This window comes from Arachis hypogaea, chromosome 20 (genome assembly GCF_003086295.3).
Source record: "Arachis hypogaea cultivar Tifrunner chromosome 20, arahy.Tifrunner.gnm2.J5K5, whole genome shotgun sequence".
NCBI lineage: Eukaryota > Viridiplantae > Streptophyta > Magnoliopsida > Fabales > Fabaceae > Arachis > Arachis hypogaea.
The window spans coordinates 34,938,303-34,956,757 of record NC_092055.1 but is presented as its reverse complement, the minus strand read 5'-3'; positions in this window follow the sequence as shown (position 1 = coordinate 34,956,757).

Here is an 18,455-nt window from a genome sequence, read left to right as displayed (position 1 = left end):
AACACACGAGTCAAGCAACCTCCCGGAGCCAATCATGGCGAGGAACTCAGAATGAGAAATCACCCAACCGGCGTCATAGAAAATGCCAAAATCGCAGCGTCTCCCTCAAACCAGAACATCGACGAAACAATGAAGATAGGAGGCACCACCAAGATCTTAAACGAACAAAGTGCGAACATATCATAATAGAAGCCACCCCGTTCACCGAGAAGATCCTAAAGGCCAAACCACCAAAAGGTTTTGACAAGCCACCTGACATGAAATACGACGGTACGAAAGACCCCCAGGAACACCTAACGGCCTTCGAAGCCAGGATGAACTTGGAGGGAGCCGTTGACGCGGTCCGATTCTGGGCATTCTTAGTAACCCTAGCCGGCCCAGCAATCAAGTGGTTTGACGCCCTTCTGAACGGCTTGATCGCAGTTTTTGATGATATCTCCAGGAAGCTCATGGCATAATTCACCACTATGATTGCAAAGCAAAACACCCGATCAGCCTGCTTGGAGTCACCTAATGATAAACCCCAATTTTGTGGTTTATCTTGTGCTTAATTTGGGGAATTTTATCAACTTTTCTCACATTTATTCAATAAAATAGCATGATTTTGTAATTCTCCCTAAATTTGCGCTTAAGTGTGAAAACATGCTTTTTAGGCCTTAAAATAGCTAAATTTAACTCACTTTAATTCCATTCGATGCCTTGATATGTTTGTTAAGTGATTTCAAGTTTAGAAGGCAAATATGGGATTGAAGGAATGAAGGAAAAGCATGCAAAGTGGGCTCATGAAGAAATGAAGAAACTGCAAAGCTGTCAATCCTGACCTCTTCGCACTCAATCGATCATAACTTGAGCTATAGAGGTCCAAATGAGACGGTTTTAGTTGCGTTGAAAAGCTAACATCCGGGGCTTCAAAATGATATAAAATTTGCCATAGTTGCTTTGCATTTAGAGATGCGTACGAGTGCATCACGCGCACGCTTCCGTGGATCAGCGTGACTCATTTTTGGCAAATCGTAACCAGCGATTTCTAGCTCATTTTGGGCCCAATTCAACTCATTTCTGATGCTATTGAACCCAATTATTGAAGGGGGAATGAACCAAGTAGTCATAGTTTAGTTTTCATCATATTTTAGGGGTAGAATTCTAGAGAGAGAAGCTCTTTCCTCTCTCTAGATTTAGGATAGAAATTAGGGTAAAGCTAGGTTAATCACTCTCAAATTTCTATTTTAATTCTTGTTTTGATTTTAATTCTCATTATATTTTAGTGTTCTATTGTCTTAATCTTCTTAGTTTTCCTTGTTAATTTCGTATTTTGCTCTCTTTGTGTTGATGAACCATTGTTGGATCTTGATTTCCTTTTAATGCAATTTTTTTGTTTCCATGTTTCTTTTATGTTGATCTTGATTGTTATTGTTGATTTCTTGCTTATGTTAGTTATGGGTTTCATTAATTCTTGCATTTTGTGATGTTTACTTTTATTGCATTCTAGGTGTTTGATGAAATATTTTCTCTAGTATTTGAGTAGTTTTCTTGACTCTTGGCCTAGGCTAAGGGAATTGGGTAAACTTGAGTCATTGGGTCTCATTGAATTGGTGATTTGAGAACCTTTGATGGTCAATTTGATAACCATTGCTACTAGCCTACTACTAAGTCAATTAGTAGCTAGGTTAGGACTTATGGATTGATGTTGATCATGCCATTTGACATACTTCAAGCATAGAAGTACACGTAATGAGCTTGGTTCCTCATAATTGTCAATATATGGTTTGTTGACAAGGATGGTGATCTCAATTCCTATGCTTAGCCAAGAGTTGCTTGCCTTTCTTTATTAATTCTTGTCATTTACTTTCTTATTATTTACTTTTCTTGTTAACTACAAATCAAACCCATTGTTCTTCATAGCCAATAATTGACCACTTCATTGCAATTCCTTGTGAGACGACCTGAAGTTTAAATACTTCGGTTAATTCTTATTGGGGTTTGTACTTGTGACAACCAATATTTTTGCATGTGAGGATTCTTTGTTGGTTTAGAACTATACTTGCAACGAGATTTCATTTGTGAAATTCTAAACCGTACAAGAAACCAAACATCAAAATGGCGCCGTTGCCGGGGAATTGCAATGGTGCTATGTTATTGGCTATTGAATATATGTTAATATGCTTCTTTGATAGTTTTTGCTTGTTTTAGGAGTTAGTTTTTATTAGTTCTTATTAGTATTTGTTTTTATTTTCTCTTGCCACTATGAATTCTCATCATTTTGGCTATGAGTTTGGTTCAAATTATGTTGTAGGAAATAGAAGTTTCAATGAGGATGTGCATCAAAGATGGAACAATCAAAGGTGGGAGGAGCCTCAAGGGATTGATTAACCTTCTTGGCAACCACAACCTCCGGATTCTTATAGGTATAATTCAAATCCTAATGCATATCAATCTAATGGATGTGGTGACCCTTATTGTGATTGTCAACAACCACCACCATATGCCTATGAACCACCTCCTCAACATAATTTTGAACCACCATACTCACAAGCCTCATACCACCAACCACCTCCATATGATCCCAACCCATATCCACCATACCAACCACCTTGTGAACCATATGAACCATGTGAAGAACCACCCCAATTCAACCCCCAATACCCTCAAGAACCACCACCTCCATATTATTACCAAGATGAGCCACCTCTAATGTATGAGAACTCTCAACCACAAGATGAATCACCTCCCATATTTGAAAAAATCATGGCCCAGCTTGCTAAAATTACTACTACCTTGGAATCATGGGACTCGTGCAACGAGCAAAGCATCTCCACGGATGAATGTGAGAAATCAACCGAAGAAAGGAGCATGAAGGAGATTTTAGAATCTCGACATGAGGACAAGGAGATGGGGTATGTCTTGCAACAAGCGGAGAAGGGAGAGATTGTTAAACAAGAAGAAGTGGTTGAAGAGCTATGCAAAATTGAACAAGAGGTGGATTTCAAGCTTGAGGACACTTCCACACCAAGTGATGTTGTTGATGATCTTGTGGAAGCTGTTGAACCTTCTTCCAATGAGCTTGAATTTGGTGTTGAGGAGGATAATGTGCAACCTCCAAGGCATATTATGAATGAGGAAAGATTGGAAGAGGATGATCAAGAGGCAAGCTCCACCAATGAAGAATGTGTGGAAGAAGTTGGTGGGTAAAAAATTGAAGTTGAAAAAGCTTGCTAAGAGGTGGAGGTAGTCAAAGAAGAGAACAAGGGAGTGGAACTTGCAAGATCATTAGGACCATCCCTTCTTAAGTCACCATCCAACACAACATTCAAGTGGATAAAATTCTTATCCCTAAGCTTTAATTTCTCACTTGAATATGGTTTGCTTGAGACGGATGGGCAACTTAGAGCTCTTTGTGGAGTCAAGAGTAGGAGAGAATTGGTTAGTGGGTGAAAATGCCAATCAAGGTTTCTTATGGTTGGAAGCTTAAAGTCTAAGTGCAATGGTTGGTATAGTTCTCAACTAAAGGGGTCTAGGAAGATGCTTTGGTGTTTGCTTGAGAATTCGGATCACTTCTAACCCAATTGGAATTGTGATGATCAACTTGAAGATGGGTGTAGAAACAAGATTTGGGATCCGGGAATATATGAAGATCAATTTTGGAAGCCCTTAGCTTGTGTGGAACTTCATCAAAGTTTGGTGCCATTGATTTTGAATTTTGGAGCTTACTTGAAGTCCAAGCATTAGTGGAAGTTTCAAGATGAGTACAAGCATAAGCCACCATAACAATGAGCCTTCCAAATGTCCAACTTAAGGACTTAAACTAAAAGTGCTAGGTGGGAGACACCCCACCATAGTAAACTCTTTCCATTCTCTTGTATATATAATCAATGAATGTATTGAGTTGCCATTATTAGGTAGTATTCTTCTTTGCATATTCTTGTTTATTTGGTGTTTTAGTTGTTAGCTTGTTTGATTAGATTTTTGCCTTAAGTTGTAGAGTAGTTGTTGTTGAGTAGTGATAAACCCATATTTTATGATATATTTTGTGCTCAATTCAAGTGATTTATTCAACTCTTCACTCACTTATTCATGTAAATTGCATGGTTTTACTTTTCCTTCCTTATTATGTGATATATGTGAAAAACATGTTTTCTATGCTTTAAAAATAATTATTTTAATTACCTTTTATTACCATTCGATGCCGTGATTTGTGTGTTGAGTATTTTATCTCCTAAGGCAGGAATGATTTAAAGGATGGAAAGGAAACATACAAAAATGGAAGGAAAGCATAAAATGGAGTTTTTGAAGAAACTGGCAGCAACGCGAACGCATGGACGATGCGGCCGCGTGCCTAGCGCGAAAAGGCAGCGACGCGAACGCGCGCCTTGAGCAGAACGCAGATGACACGTACGTGTGACTGAAGCGAACGCGTGACAAGGAAAACTCCCAGATGATGCGACCGCGTGACCCACGCGGACGCGTGACAAACGCCACGCACCAGAAACTGCAGAAAATGCTCCCAGCGATTTCTGAAGCCCTTTTTGGCCCAGATCTAAGTACAGAAAGCACAGATTAGAGGTTATAAAGTGGGAGAATGCATCCATTCACGAGAGGCCTTCGATTATTCATTTTTCACAATTTAGATGTAGTTTTTAGAGGGAGAGGTTCTCTCCTCTCTCTTAGGTTTTAGGATTAGGATTCCTCTTAAAGGATTTAGTATTTCAACTCTTTATCAGGTTCAATATTTCTTTTACTTTATAATTCTCTTTTACTTTCAGATACTTTAATGCTCTCATTTAATTACTTATGTTGCCAAATTGGCTTATGAACTCTTTATGTTTAGATTGATTTTCTTTTATTAATGCAATAGAGGTATTTCAGATTTATAATTTAGCTCTTCATATTATCGGCTTTAATTGATTAATTGGAGACTCTTGAGTTATCAAACTCATCGTGATTGATAATTGTTACTTTTGCTAATTGAATCGAATTCCAATAACTATAGTCTTTCCTTAGGAATTGACTAGGACCTGAGGATCAAATTGATTAGTCCACTTGACTTTCCTTTGTTTAGTAAAGGTTAATTAAATGGGATTAAAATCCAATTATCATCGCCATTGATAAGGATAACTAGGATAGGAATTCCAGTTCTCATACCTTGCCAAGAGTTTATTTTACAATTATTTATTTATTTTACTTGTCATTTAAATTACTTGTTCCTTACTTTCAAAACCCCCAATTTACAAATTTCATAACCAATAATAAGAACACCTCCCTGCAGTTCCTTGAGAAGACAACCCGAGGTTTAAATACTTCGGTTATCAATTTTTAAGGGGTTTGTTACTTGTGACAACCAAAACATTTGTACGAAAGGATTTTCTGTTGGTTTAGAAGCTATACTTACAACGCGATCATATTTTTACGTTTCTTTACCGATAGAAAACCCGATCGTCAAAATGGCGCTGTTGCCGGGGAGCTGTAAACGTGTGCCTTATTATTGGTTATTGTAAATATTTTTTTTACTTGTTTGTTTGTTTTTGTTTTTCCCTTTTATTTCTATTAGCTACTATGAATTCTCACCCCTCTCGCTTTGAGTTTGGTTCTAAATTTGTTGAAAGGAGTGGAAGTTATAACAGGAATATGCATCAAGGTCTAAGCAGTCAAAGATGGATGGAGCCAAGAGGATCTGATCAACCTTTTAGGCAACAACACCATCCAAGATATCATGGGCAAGGACCATTCTACAATGCATACCAAGATGATAGATATGGTGGACCTCCTGGTAGTTACCAACAAGCCCCACCCTGTGCTTATAGATCATCCTCTCAACATAACTTCGAACCACCACACTCACAAGCTCCTTTTCACCATTCACCACCGTATGATCCTTATTTACCCCAATTCCAATCCAATTACTCCCAAACACCACCACTTCCCTATGTACCATGTCCATATCCATCACCTCAAGAATCACAGGCTCGCCTCAAGGAAACAGTAGATTAACTTCATACAACCCTTCATCAGCTGGAGCAAGCAATAAATTAATTATCTTCCAGACGTTTAGACACTCAAGGAACTCCAATAGCTTCATGTGGAGATTCTAATGACAAACGTAGCATGAAGGAGACACTAGAAACCCCAGTGGGCAGTAAGGAGCATAACTTTGTTCTGGAACAATTGGAGGAAGCTCAAATTATCCAAGAAGAAGAAGTACTGATTGAAGATTTAGGAGATGCTGAACCTCCATGGGAATCCAGAGTTGTGGAAAATTCCGTCAAGGACGTTACAATTGATGCTAAGAAGGATAGTGCACAACCCCCAAGGCAGGTATTTTATGAAGAACTAGACGGTATAACCCAAGACGCAAGTTTCCTTAATGATGATAATCACAAGTCAAGTTCTCTTAGTAATGAACTTGCATCTGCAAGTGAATTCTTTGAGCTAGAAGAATCTTCCCCGAATGAATACGAAGATGATGTTGAGGTAGATTTCTCTCAACCTTCAACATATGACTTAAGTGACGAGGAAGACATAGAAGACTTTGATCAGGACGCAGTTGCAGTTGAAGAATTTTGTAAAGAAGTGGAGGAATTCACAGAAGAATACAAGGGAGTAGAGCTTACAGAACCACTGGAAACACCTATCCCAAGGCCATTACCACCCAATACAAGCTTCAAGTGGGTACAATCCTTAACCTTTATCATTACTTTTCCACTTGAATATGGCTTGCTTGAAACAGATGGCCAGCTTAGAGCTCTCTGCGGCTTTAAGAGTAAGAGGGAAATGGCTCGTACTCAGAGCTGGTGTACAAGGTTCAATAAGGTTCCACGCTTCAATTCGAAGTACAAGGATTGGTATCAAGTAAAATTGAATGGGTCTCGGAAGATGTTTGGTCATCTTGGTGAGAATACTACTTCTAAACTGCCCGGATGGAAAAATATAGGTCAAGACAAAGGCGGATTTAAAAGCAAAGCTTGGGATCCTAGAAAATACTCTGACGCCCAGAAATCTGGGCTGGAATCGTGCGGCTGGTGTGTGTTTAGGACAAAACAGCCCACGCGTTCGCGTCCCTGACGTGAATGCGTCACTTGCAAAACACCCATCCCACGCGAAAGCGTGAGCGACGCGTCCGCGTCGCGTAGATAGTATGGCACCCTAAATGGAGACAGAGAGTTGCACTGAAACGACGCTGGAATTGTGCGTTTAGCACAATTTTTAGCGACGCGGTCGCGTGCCTCACGCGACCGCGTCATTCATCTTTTACCCATTCCATGCGATCGCGTCAACCACGCGACCGCGTCAACCACGCGACCGCGTCAACCACGCGACCGCGTCAACCACGCGACCGCGTCAACCCTATTTCACCCTAGCCACGCGATCGCGTGCCCCGCGCGTTCGCGTGGATTCAAATCCATTAACCCCAATGACGCGAACCCTAACCCCATCGCGCCCTCATACCCCCCTTCTTTTTCCTCTCTTCTCTGCAACCCTCCCTCCTCCACCACCCAACCACCAACACCCCCAGCCACTACCATCGACCACCGCACCACACCCAACCACCCAGACCCACCGCGACGCCTACCCCCTCCTTCTTCCTTCTCCCCTCCTTCTCTTCCCTTCTTCTCTTCTCTTCTTCCCTCCACCACCGCTATCCCCACCGCGACCAGCCACCACCACCACGCCACCAGCGCCGCCTCCAAACCACGACCCTCGCCCCCTTCTCCCTTTCTCTCCCCCTCACCTAACCCAAACCCTACCCGAACCCCCTGCCATCGAACAGCCGCCCACTGCCGCGCCAACCGCCCTTCACCGCCGCGTCAGCACCACCACCAACACACCTCTGTCATCTCTCTGTTCCATAAATTTGTTCTTCCACACACCAGGTTCCTCCAAATGCCACTTTTCTTTCATTCATAGTTAGTTGCATATTTTTCAGTTTATGTTCAAATTTAGGCTAGTTAGAGATGCATGTTTGTAGTGGATTCTAAGTGGTTAGGTAGCTAGGATGTGGTTAGTGGATTTAGGCCTGATAATTGCGCCGTACTTGTTGCTTGTTTTACCTATTCTGCAATTTTGGTCTGGCTGTGATGTTAATACTGTTCATATGCTGTTCTTCACTGTTTCATGCTGCTGTTCCATTGCTCTTTCATGTTCATATTACTTGTGTCTATTTGCAGCTTTATTTTAATTTATATGAACTGTTCTGCTTGCTGTTTATTTCCCAGAAACATCCAATTTTAGTCGGAATGCTGCCCAATTTTCTGCAAATTGTTTCCTTCTCATTCATGTGTTGGTTTTGGCAATTTTGAATTTTGTATTACTTAGCTTTTACCAAACCAATTCATGAATGCACGGGCCAGCATTCTTATTCTTTTCGATTTCCTGGTTAATAAATTGCATTATTGATGATTAGATTTTAATTTTTTGCTACTCATGCATCTATATGATTATCATCAACAACCTGATTTCCTTGCTTGAATGTGAGTTGACTGTTGTTTAAAATTGTGAATTTATTATTACTTAGGAACCATTTATCATGCCACTCACTTTAACATACTTTCTCCTAACTCACTGATTTCCACTTTCTAACCTCTTTTTCAATCCTAACCAATCTAACTTTCAAACGTCTCTTTTTGGTTTTTAACTATTTACTTTAACTTTCTAACCAAGGCATGATTATTGTTTTTCCTAATTAACATGAATTCTACTTATATTACATTTTGGATTGTGATTTTTCATCTCGACTTCTAACTCAATTACAATCCATGATGCACATATATTTAACTCATTTCATTATTCTACTGCTCTTTTGCCACTATGCGCTTATATTGTTATTATTCTATTTGCCTACTTGTTTTCCTACTTTGTTCTTTACTTATATCCTGAAATTTCTGCTTTTTAGGATGTCTGACCCTCAACGAAAAGGAAAAGGCAAGGTAACCACTGGTAAAAGGAAAAGAGGTGAATCCTCTATGTCTATCTTGGACATTATGCATGATGACTCTTGGCGGGAAAAGCACTTTATCCCGCAGGAGGAGGCTGACCAGCTCTTCCCTGCCAATGATCTGGTAAAATTTGCAAACAGATACTGTGAGCTGAAGTATCCAGTGTTTGCCACCTCCAGGAACCTGTACCTAGAGAGGACTCTGAAAATTCCAGAAGTACTACAGCAGTACACCTCCGATCAGATCAAACAAAGAGGCTGGTTCTTCTTGGAGAGAAACCTGACAGAGGTCAATGCTTCCTGGGTAAGAGAGTTTTACTGCAACTATTTCAAGACTTCCCTGGATGTAGTGCACCTCAGAGGGAAACAGATACTGGTCACTGAGGAAGCCATTGAGGATATTCTGCAGCTTCAGCCTAAGTCAGATCAGCCTGACGGTTACCAAAAGGCTGAAGAGGATATGCGTTTTCTGAGATTTGACTGGGATGCTGTTAAGCAGAGGATAGCCCTTGATCCTACTATCCCATGGGTCATGGGAAAGAACACAACAATGCCTAAGGGAATCAAGCTGATGTATCTGAATGATGAGGCTCGACTCTGGCACTAGATCCTGAGCAACTTTGTTATGCCGAGCACTCATGAGACGGAGCTGCCTGCTGCTATGATCACCCTCCTCTGGTGTGTGATGGAGGGTAAGGACTTGTATCCTCCACGATTCATCCGGTATTACATGGCCAGGGTCCATGTCAGATGCACTCTCCCTTTCCCATATCTGATTACGCAGCTCGGCCGTCGAGCTGACGTGCCTTGGGAGCTGGCTGATGAGAAGCCACCTGCTGCAGACTGCAAGAAGATCATTCCCCACAGCAGGAAGTTTCAGGCTTTAGGCCACAGACCTCCATTCCTTACCGCTTCTGGTGAGGCAGCCACATCTTCAGCTGTCCCTTCATCATCCACTGCTGCACCAGCCCCACCCACTGCACCTCCACCTGCCTTGGAGCCCGTTTACCACCTCGTGCACTACCTATTTCAGCAGCTGAACCAGATGGAGCGCCGCAACCAACGGCGATATGAGAGTTCTGAGCATCGCAACAAGCGACGCTATGAGCACCTCAAGTTGATAATCTGTTCTGGCGGTGATATCCCCTCCGAGCTTGACACACCATCAGAGCCATCTGAGGAGGAGGCGGACGAGCATGAGGATGAGATACATGCACAGAGAGAGGCTGCGCAGGCAGGACCGGAGCATGCTGTGCCACAGTAGGAGGAGTCACATCAGATTCAGGCCACAGACCCAGAGATCCCTCTCCAGTCAGCACCTCCACTGCAGCAGACAGATCCTCCTACCCTCATCCAGTTTGCAGATCCTCAGGCCACCACCGAGACACCAGCAGCCCATCCTTCCGGTGATGACACTCCTTCACACCCAGCTTGAGTGAGCATCGAGGACGATGCTTTATATTAAGTGTGGGGAGGTCGCCATCCCTAGCGTATTTTTTGGTGAACCACTACAGACTCTTTTTATCTTATTTTGTTTATTTTTCTGTATTTTTATCTTTATTTTTATTTTTATTTTTCAGTACTTATACATTGTTCTTTTGCTATATTTTTACTTTATTTCCGCATTTTGCACTTTAGTTATATTTTAGCCATTTAGTCTAGTTTGTAATTCTAAACTTATTAGTTATAGAATATGTGGATTAATTAGTATAGTTTACCCTTTTAGCATATGATAGTTTGGTTTAAATTGAAAATAAAAAGGAAGTAAACTAGAGACTTTAGTAAATCAAAACAATCCACACACCTTGTATATATAGCATTACATGTTAGTTAGTTAACAACATTTCATCAAGGAACAACACTGAGATTTTAAGGACCACCCTAAGATTTACATTGAGAATAATGGGAACTCTTAATTTTTACTTGCATGACATGTATAACTTGTAAGGCCCAGAACTTTTGAAAAGTCTTATTATGATCAAGTCTCAAAATTATATAGTTATTTATAGCCTTAATTTCAGAGATTATTTTATTAAGGATAATTATGGCAAGTTTTGATTTATTGAACTTGAGATAAGTTATGATTATTATCCAATTTTATAATTATTGGATTATTTCCTATATTCAAATTATAAAGTCAATAGTTGTGAAATAATAAGAATTTTATATGATTTGGACTAGATAAGTAATATTTTAAATATTAATACTGCTACTTTGGAAAAATAAAGGGGTTTAATTATATTATTTCTAATTATTTTGATTTGGGTATTTTATGGAAAATAATTTGTGAAATTGATGAGCAAATAGTATTTTCTATATACATCTAGTGTTGGATTTAATTTGGGTTTCAATTACTATATTATTCTCAATTTTATGTGAACTTACTATATTGCCCCTAACCCTAATTTACACACACACACCCTCCAACCTATTAACCTAGCCGCCGAAAAATCCCCTTCCCCCAAACCCAGCAGCCACACCCCTACATGTTTCCCTCTCACCCTCTCAGCGATGCCACACACACAAAAGCATGAAAGAAAGAAACAGGAAATTAGGAATGGAGACTGATCCAGAAGGAGAGAAGGAGAGGGGTAAGGGCTTAGCGCTGCCGGCTGGGTACTGCCGCCGTGACTGCCGGACTGCCGCACGCGAGGAGCGCTGCCATCGAAGCTGCCCCGTTCATCCCTGCCCGGTCACGGTTCTGCCACCCATTACCCCATTCCATCGCTGGAGATCTCGGAGCCGCTGCTCGTTGCGCCGTCCTAGTCGCCGCCATTGCTTCCATGTCTTCCAACGGCGCTGCTATCGCCACCATGAGTCGCGGCCAGAGAGGAAGCATTGCAGCAACTGAATCCCGAGAGGGACACGTTCACGAGACGGGAGAGAGAGCTGCGGGGAGAGGGAGGCCGTGCGTCCCGTCGCGCGTCACTGCTCAAGGACCGCTGCTGATCCGTGCTGTGCGAAGCCAACAGCGCTGTTCTTGCCGCCGTTAGCGCCGCTGGGGTTCCGGCCATCACCGTCGTTGAGGGAACTCACCGGAGTCGTTGGAGGTTGTCACCGCTCTTTGTGGTTCTATGTTGAGTTGCGCCGGTAAGCCTTTGCGGCCGGAAAATGCCCCTGCTGCCGTCGCTGGAAAATTCTGCCGGTAAGGGCCTTGTCATTAGCCTCCATCCTTTTGAATTCCGAGAATATTATGGTCACTGCATGTTGGTTTCAGTTATCGTGATTGGAATTCGTCGCCGCTGCCGCTTGAGGTGGCTGCCGGGCTGCCGCCAAACCGGTTTGGAGACCGCCGTTGCTTTGGTTCAGCCGTTTCTTTTTTGGTTCGGTAAGCATTTTCGGTTTGAAAGTCTTTTGGTTACTATTCTGTTATCTCACGCTGAGGTTTGTGGCGTTAATTGCTATACGATTGAGTTTCGGTTGTTGTATGTTGCGATTAGAGTGTTGAGACTGTTGCGAAAGTGGCTTGGAACTGAGGTTTTGGCTGCCGGGATTTTGATTGTTGATCTCGGGTCGATGCAAAAAGGATTATGTGACGCGTTTGGGTTATGGAATTTACGTTTTGAGGTAGGGGCGCTTTCCAAAAACTATAGTTTATTATTGGAATTATTACATATGGGTACTGATGTGAGATATTGTGTACTTGGTGATTGTATCTGCCTTATGTATCAATTGATTGACTCGAATGACTATGGATGTTGGTTTGGCAGGATTGTTGTGTGGCTTGTGAAATGTAATGTTTGAAGTTGATTCTTTAAATATTTGAAATGAGTTTAATCCGTTGAGGATTGGTTTGAATTGAGTCAATTACTTTGATGATGTGAAAGATAGAATGTTCTTGAAATTCAGCCTGGGTTGCTTTAATTGCTCTGGCTTTGATAAATGATTTATTGCTGAACCGATTCTTTAAAGCTTTATAAATGAGTTAAATCGGTTGATATTGAGTTGATTTTTGAAATGGTTTCCTTGAGGTATGCCATTGAGGCGACTGTTGGATTTAGCTTGCTTTTGAATTGATTTCTGGTTTGAGCTGTTGAAAAGGAATGAGAAACGGTTTAGTTGGGACTCGAACCGGGTGGCAAAAGTCCAAGTTTTAGGGGAGGTGTGATGAATGGATTTTTGACGGTTTAGAATTTCACTAATGAAATCTCGTTGTAAAGTATAGTTTCTAAACCAATCACTAATCCTTTCATACAAAAAGTTGTTTGTCACAAGTACAAACCCCTAAAATTTATAAACCGAAGTATTTAAACCTCGGGTCGTTCTCCCTAGGACGTACAATGAAGTGTCTTGTTATCGGTTACGGGTTATTTTGGGGTTTTGGATAAGAAGCATGAAAAGTAAATGGCAATGAAAATAAACTAACAACTATAAAAGGCTCTTGGCAAGGTATGAAAATTAAAAGTCCTATCCTAGTTATCCTTTTCAATTGTGATGAGACTTGTTCATTGCTACCACTTAGTTAACCCTTACTAATTAAAGGAAAGTCAAGTGGATGAATCAATTTGATTTCTCAAGTCCTAATCAACTCCTAAAGGAATGACTAGCTTTGGAGGCTTTCAAATCAATTAGCAATCTCTCCAATTATCAATCAACAAAGGAATTAGATAACTCAAGTGTCACTAATTACTCTACCTAGGCCAAGAGGAACAAAATCTACACTAAAATCCAACCAAGCATTTCATCAAACACTTGGAAGGCACAAAAGAAAAGTATAGTAAATCAACAACAAGAATGAAGTCTAACAACAATTATTGAAAGGGATTAACAACAACAATCAAGGAAATCACAATTATCATGAATTGCCTCAAATTGCATTATTGAAAGAAAACCAAGGAACAACAATATATCCAAAACAAAATGAAGGATTACAATTATTAAAGCACACATCTAGAAAGAGGAAGAGGAGAAGATTAAGAATTGGTAAATGAAAAGTGAATCAAAGCATGAGTTAAACCTAGATCTAAGAAGAGAGATTAACCTAAACCTAATCCTAATTCTAGAGAGAAGAGAGAGCTTCTCTCTCTAGAAACTAACTAAAACTAAAACTAAACTAATGGTAACTAACATCTAAAGTGATCAATGATCCTATGTGATGAATGATTCATCCCTCCTCCTTAATCCTTCATCCTTTTATTCCTTTCCCTTAGCAATTTGGCGCCAAAAATGGGTTCAGAAAACCTCTCAAATCGCCAGGCACGTGTTGCATTAATGAGGTCATGTGCCATCATCGGCGCGTGCGCGCATGGTACGCGTGCGCGTCCCTGGTCGATTCTGCAATGTGCGCGCAAGCGCCTTGTGCGCGTGCGCGTGCATGGCTGACTTTGCTTCTTTGACTTTTTTATGCTTCTCTCCACTTGTATGCTTCCTTCCTTGCTTCCTTTGATCCATGCCTAGTTTCAACCTGAGGTTACTAGCAAACACATCAAGGCATCGTATGGAATCAAACAGAAACTAGAATTCACCAAGATAAGGCTTAAAAAGCATGTTTTTACACTTAAGCACAATCATGGAAGAGATAACAAAATCATGCTAATTCTTAGGCTAAATGTGACAAGAGGTTATCAAAATGTTCTAAATTCAAGGCAAAACAAACCGTCAAATTGGGGTTTGTCAAGGTGCTGCCGAAATTTCTATAAAATCCGAGTCTTTATTGAAATGTTGTCTGGAAAATGATGAGTTAAAGACTTCTACTATTTTATTTGAATTATCGAGAAAAGGATTATTCATGCTTTCGAAATGAATTATTAAAGAGGAAATTGTGATTTAGTCTTGCTTCTTAAGAAAGGCATGGTATCTCTTTCAGGAGAAAGTTACTTAGATGAAACTTATGTTTTTAAGCTGCTTTAAATGTGACAAGGGCAATGCCTTTGGATTTGGCTTGAGGGTTTCAATTAGAGGAGTTTTCAATGACTTTGAAAGAACTTGAATGTCTCTTGACTTGTTTCATTTTGAAATGTTTTGAGAAAGGTTTTAAGTACTCTTTGAATTCTGAATTATTGCAAGACTAAAACAACTTTGAACAGTTGAAACGTTCTAGAATTTATCATGGGGCTTGAAGTCGGTTTTTGCCTAAGTAGAGGAAACGGATTTGAAAGAAGTGAATGATTACGTGACTCGGTTTGGCTTAGATCCTATTTTATTACTCAAAATGGAAAGCCAAGGTTTTAATGATTTTAAATGAAATTGGAAAATTGAGTTTTATTATTCTCCCCTAAAGACTTGGGACTCTGCCGATAAATTTTGTTATAAAATCCCATTGTGGAATAGGTGATTTTGAATGTTCCCAAAAAGAATCTTTAACTTTCCATGGTTTTGGAAGTTTTGGAAAGAGAATGCCGAGAGTGGCTTTGTTTTAAAAAGGAAACTCACTTTGAGTAAATTTGGCTTATGAGCCTGAGATGATTTGAGAAATGAGATCTTTAAAGCCAAGGCTAAAAAGAGTTGAAACTTGATTTCAAAGTGAAATGGCTTGAAAAAAGTGATTTATGGCTTAAATGCCGGTTTTATGAATTTGATGATGTTGAATGGTGGAAGTGTTGTTTTGTTGTGAGCCGGAATGGCCGTGTATGCTATTGAACTATGGCTGATTGCCGAATGAGTTGTGAGCCGTATGGATGATTATGAATTATGAACTTAAGCCGAAGGGCTGTATTTATTGATAAATTGGCTGGTTCTGGATTGAACCGTGAGCCGGATGGCTGAGATGAATGGTGATCCATGGTTGAGTATAAATGCATGTATGCAATTGAATGAATTGTGAATTTAAGCCGGATGGCTGAGATGAATGTTGTATGTGAGTATGCTTGTGTTTTCTCTCTGGTTGTAAGGGTGACAGGGCGCAGATACCCTCTAATGGCGACAGGGCGCAAATACCCTCTAATGATAATAAAGCGCAATAGAGAGACTGTGTCCAGGTTAGCTACCGGACACGTCGGGTTGGCTTGGTAACCGACATATGATATCATCAGCCACTAGGGACAGGCATGCATCATATGCATTTGTGTGACATTGGTTGGGTGTGCATATTATACTTGGTTTGCCTATGTGATTAATTGCTAACTGTTCTACTTGTAATAACTGTTTGTTTGTGCTTGAACTTCCTATCTGTGTTTGCATCTGGGACTCTGTTGGATTGTGGTGATTGGTTGTTGGTTGGGTTGTTTGGACCTAGGGCCGTGGTTGGAAAGAGATGAACTGATGGTTGATTTCGGTTTTGTGTTTCTGGTTTGGAATAAAATTATGAAAGGCTATTTTGGTTCCGCATAGATAAACCGTTTTGAAAGGCCTTTGAGTTTTTGAGAATTGAACGGTTCTTCTTTCCGAAAAGATTTCCGACTTTACTTCTATTGTAAACCGTTATTTTTGAAAAGAGGCATAAGACGGTTATGAATCACTGGTGCGGTTATCTTCACGTATCCTATTACAGTAATTCCCAAAAACCCTCTACTGAGAACCCTTTCGAGGATGATGTTCTCACCCCCCCTACATTTTTCCCTTTTCAAGATATGGGCGCAGAAGTTACGAAGAGCTTATTATTTTGTTGTTATGATACTCTGTATTATTTTAGTTATGGCTTATTGTACCCTCGCCTTTATCTTGATATAATCTGTAAGAGGGATAGGAATTGTATTGATTATTTCTTGTAATATTATTTATATATATATGTATGTATATATATGGATGTACTCTTTATGAGATGTTGCAAGTTGTATGGTATTTATGGATGTACGTTATCGAATGAAAGAATTTTTGGGAGTGGTGTTGCGGTTTAAAGTTTCAAACAGGCTCATATTTTAGTATTAAATAGTATAAAAGTCGTCGTAATGTCCGAGCTATCAGAGTTGCGCAGCCGGAAGCGTGAGCTTTGGTAGTTAGGGTGTTACATAACTGATATATGGTTTTTGAGCTGGAGAACACACAACCCTATGAGTTTTGAGCTTAATTGTATGGTTGCACTCAGACCATAAATTTCATTCCTGTGTGTTTTACCCTTCTTTTTCATTCTGATGTTCTTTACTTTGTTTTAATCTATATGTCCAATTATAGAATATAGATACATACTAAGAAATTATTGAGGCCATCATTTGAATTTTTCCTCACTTATCCCAAATTAGCCTACCTTGTGCATCACCCTTGTTAGCCCCCTTTGAGCTTTTTAATCCCCTCTTGCTCTATAAACCACATTACTAGTCTTAAGCAGAAAAACAAAATAAAAATCCCAAGTTGAATCCTTGGTTAGCTTAAGATAGAAATTGTGTATTGTTTAAGTGTGGGGAACTTTATGGGAACATGGGATGATAAAAACAAAGTAGGAATTTAAAAAGAATAAGATGTTTCAAAATAAAAATTTGGGAAGCATGCTCATGTGAAATAAAAACAATTGAATTACCATGTGCATTGATTTTAAAAAAATATATATTTTAATTTTTCCAGTATTTAATAAGGGGATACAAAAAATTCTCCATATGCAAAATAAAAAGAATCAATGCACATGGGACAAACTTAAATACATGAGTTTGCAATACAAAGAGGGAAAAAGTTGGGCAAAAAGGTTAAAGAAACTTTGATTTATAAAGTATGTATGTTAGGTGAGATCTTAGACTGATCAAGGATTCACTTATTAGCTCACTTAGCCTTATACATATACCCTCACCTTTACCTTGGCCCCATATTTATTGATTGGTTAGGCGAAGAACAAAGTTATAGAAAGTAAGGATAGAAAAAGAATAGAGTGAATAACCCAATAAACATTGAGTGATTAGAGAGTAAACACAAAATCCAGTGAGGGTTCAATAGCTCATCACCATATATCTCTGCTTAAATTATTAATTGTCTTGCAAGTTTGTGAAATATTTTTACCCATCTCAATTGTAAAAGTGCTTTAACATTATCTAAGGTTTGGCTATGCATATATGATTCCCTGAGGATATGAATTAATTTAACTACATGTAAGCTTTATATACAAGTGAATAACAATTAGAATTGCATGATTCATTTAGGTAGTTTGCATTTAGAATAGATTGCATTGCATGAGATTCCACCACTTTAACCTTACCTTACTCTTTATCTTGGATTTAGCATGAGGACATGCTATTGTTTAAGTGTGGGAAGGTTGATAAACCCATATTTTATGATATATTTTGTGCTCAATTCAAGTGATTTATTCAACCCTTCACTCACTTATTCATGTAAATTGCATGGTTTTACTTTTCCTTCCTTATTATGTGATATATGTGAAAAACATGTTTCCTATGCTTTAAAAATAATTATTTTAATTACCTTTTATTACCATTCAATGCCGTGATTTGTGTGTTGAGTATTTTCAGATCTCCTAAGGCAGGAATGATTTAAAGGATGGAAAGGAAACATACAAAAATGGAAAGAAAGCATAAAATGGAGTTTTTGAAGAAACTGGCAGCGACGCGAACGCATGGACGACGCGGCCGCGTGCCTAGCGCGAAAAGGCAGCGACGCGAGCGCGTGACAAACGCGGACGCGCGCCTTGAGCAGAACGCAGATGACGCCT